This window comes from Kickxella alabastrina (genome assembly GCF_025024165.1).
Source record: "Kickxella alabastrina strain RSA 675 chromosome Unknown BX661scaffold_142, whole genome shotgun sequence".
NCBI classification, from domain to species: domain Eukaryota; kingdom Fungi; phylum Kickxellomycota; class Kickxellomycetes; order Kickxellales; family Kickxellaceae; genus Kickxella; species Kickxella alabastrina.
The window spans coordinates 10,554-13,759 of record NW_026251613.1 but is presented as its reverse complement, the minus strand read 5'-3'; positions in this window follow the sequence as shown (position 1 = coordinate 13,759).

Genomic DNA, 3,206 nt, shown 5'->3' with positions numbered 1-3,206 from the left:
TGCTGCGGGCGCAGGTGGGTCTGATGCGATGTGAACAGGTAGTTGTTGATCCACAAAAACTCACCCGGCCCGCAAATCTGCACAAACGCCGTGCCCGAGCGGTGCACATATTGCGTGTACTCGTGCTTCTGCCGTGTGAACGTGTACTCACGATTCAACATGCTGGTATGTGGGTGGCTGTCCTCAGCCTCAACATCAAGAATAAAATCTTGCTCCTCCAAGAGCTCGCGCTCAAACGGATACGTCGGTATGCACTTGCTCATCCGCTTCACCGTGCGTGCGCGCTGCGCCAGCAACGCCCGCTCGCTGTCGACAGACTTTGCACTCTCAGAACTGCCCTCCGAAACATCGGTGTTGTACCCGTCGTCGTCACTGATGTCGGGCTCTGAGTCAGAGTTGCCAAAGTATGCAAAGTCAGACACCCACTCGTCGTCGAAAATGCCCTCGACAGGCGGCGGCGGCAGACCCAGATTAATCCGGATTGGCGAATGGAACGGGTGGCAATCCTCGATTGACGTGTCCTGCGCCCGGGGCGCTTCAACCAGCCTCATGCCACAGCGCTCAGCCATTCGCGCCCACCCGCGAACCATGTCGTCAATGCGGTAGTTCGTGCAGTTCAGCCAATTGATCGACAGATGGAAGCATGTCATCGGGTTCTGCACCGCATCCAGATGCACCAGGCAGTGCTCGCTGCGCGTCGACTTGCGCTGCTGGTCTAAATCCAGCCCAAACATCCTCGACTGGTGCAACGTCTTTGGAAGCGGGCGCTTGCTCTTGCGTGCCGACAGCTTCGGGAACACGTCGGGAGTCCGTGTGTACTCAATACCCTCAATCCCCACGGACGGCGGAGCCACCTGGCCCGAGTATCTAGCCGCATTGTGTTCATCAGCCGCAACATTGCCGTCGCTGGAGCGTCCTGCCTGTGATGCCCGGGTATGCAGACGTTGCTGACGCCCGGGGCGGTTGCAATTGTCCACCACTCCAGCTTCACGCTGAGGCTTGCTGCTACCGCTGTCTGTCTCGCCGGCATGCGCCGCAGACTTGGAGCTGGCAAGCTCGGTGACAGCCGCTGAAAAAGCAGCAATATTGCCCCCCGTGTCCGTGCGCGCGCGAAGCTTGCTGACCGGCTGTGGCTCACTGGCCCATGGATCCGATAAGTCATGCATTGTCTCCCGCGACATTGATGTCTTTGTCAGTGTGTGCTTTTTCGAAGCCATGCCAGCCCCGCTCAAGGCTGTGGCAACAGGCATGGCCGAGGTGCTAGCTCCCATAGAGACCGTCGCTGCAGAAACAGTGGTCGAATCGCCCTCATTGATCATTGACGGGGCCTTGCTTCCTTGGCGGCTGGCTGGACGGCTTGCGTTCGGCGACGGGTTGTTGCTGCTTGTGCCATAGCGGCCCATCTTGTCGCCGAGCCCGATACTCGACATCAATGAGCTCTGCGCTCCGCGTGCTGGCGTTGCTGCTACTTGCTGCTGTGTGGTTGCCAGTTGCTGGCCCTTGTGAGCTAGCACAGAGTCGGTAAACGAGTAAAAATGGTGGCCATCCATAAAACTGTTCTTGTTCTGCGCCGACACAAACAGCCCGCGGTCCATCAGCCGGTTTCCAGCGGCCACCGCCAGCGAGCGCCTTGTGACGCCCTCAAAGTTGACTAGAATCCAGTCCACCAGCTGGTAACCGACAAATATCGAACTAAAGTACACGTAGTGCCACCTGATGTTGCGCAGCCTGACACCAGCCTTTGGGTGCTGCAGGGCGTAAGCCAGCTGTGCAAACGGCGACTCTACATTGAGTGCCTCGTGCAGGCCCAATGCTGGAGCCGCTGGCGTCGGAAGCGAAATGGGAAGACTAGGATCAGAAAAAATGTTGTCGTTCATGTAGTAGTACAGCTGGTTAATCAGGTACGGGACTGGGTACATGGTCGTGTACCTGATCTGCATCAGCGCGCTGGGCATCAGGCTGTTCAGTCCAATAGTCTTCTTGCCGTCAACTCCAACTGAGGTGCTGGTCGAATGTACCGACTGCTGCACTGGCGGCTGAGCACTGCTGCCAGCAACCACAGAAGTCGCGGGCGCCACGCCGGCCACCGACTTTTGCCGCGGCTGCTGTTCCTGAAGCTGCTTCGGCTGTCCCCACTCGCCGGCCGCCTGGTTGCCAAATACCGCCGAGCTGCGAATCATGTCGGACGGCAGCGCGCCCAAAAAGCGATCCTCCAGCTTCTTGCGCTCGTCCTTGCGCAGCATGCGCATAATGTGATCCAAAAACTTTTCAAAGTTGGCGATGCGCACGTCCTCGACGGACAGCAGCGGGTTGGACTTTGTGTTGACAATCGTGTCGTTTCCCAGCTGGTCCACAGGAATCAGGATATAGCGCGTGCGCCAGTACTTTGCCGACTTGTTCAGGTTAGGCTGGTACCCCAAAAGAAGATAGTCGAGGTTGTTCCAGTTGACCTCCTCATCGTGCGGATAGCAGAAGCCGAGATCCGCGGGCATGTACCCCATCTTGTTGTTGCGCGACCACATCTGAAGCCGGTACTTGTAGTCCGCCTGGTCAAAGCGCTTGATGCGCTCCCACCGCGTCACAGCAATGCCAGGCGTCAAGCTAGGTCCGTTGGTCTCCTGGAGCTTAAGTTTCTGGATCTGGCGGCCATTGCTGAGCCACACCGCCTTCTCTGAGTTCTGCATCGCACCGACTGGCAGCAGGCTCGAGTGTGGCGACCCAGAAAGACCGGTCGGCTCGTTGCACCCGCGACTACCCATCCGGTCGCCGCTGTCTGGACGTGCGCTGCTCAGCTTTGTGCGCACTCCGCGGCTACCAATCCGAGGCAGCAGGTTGCCTGCATTCTTGCAAGCGCCCGGAGGAGAGTCCCCGACGTTAATGAATTGGAAACCCTGCGCCAGCCGCTGGTACACCATCTCCTTGAGCCTGATGCGCGTCAGCCGGTCAGTCTTCTGCGAATTGGTCATTGAACCGCTCATGACAGCGCCGCTGGAGACCGCGCCGATATTCGCTCCGGATCCAACTGTAGACACCGCTGAGGCTGATGTCGCAGTGTGACCGGTCATAAACTGCGCAAATTCGTCGTAGTCGTCCAGCGGCAAGTTGCCTGAATCGTAGAGGTCGATATCCGGCGTCTGCACGTGGTAGGGGTACTGAGTGTAAAACGTCTCGAGGTCCTTTGGGCGGTAGTCTGTTACCAGCGGCAG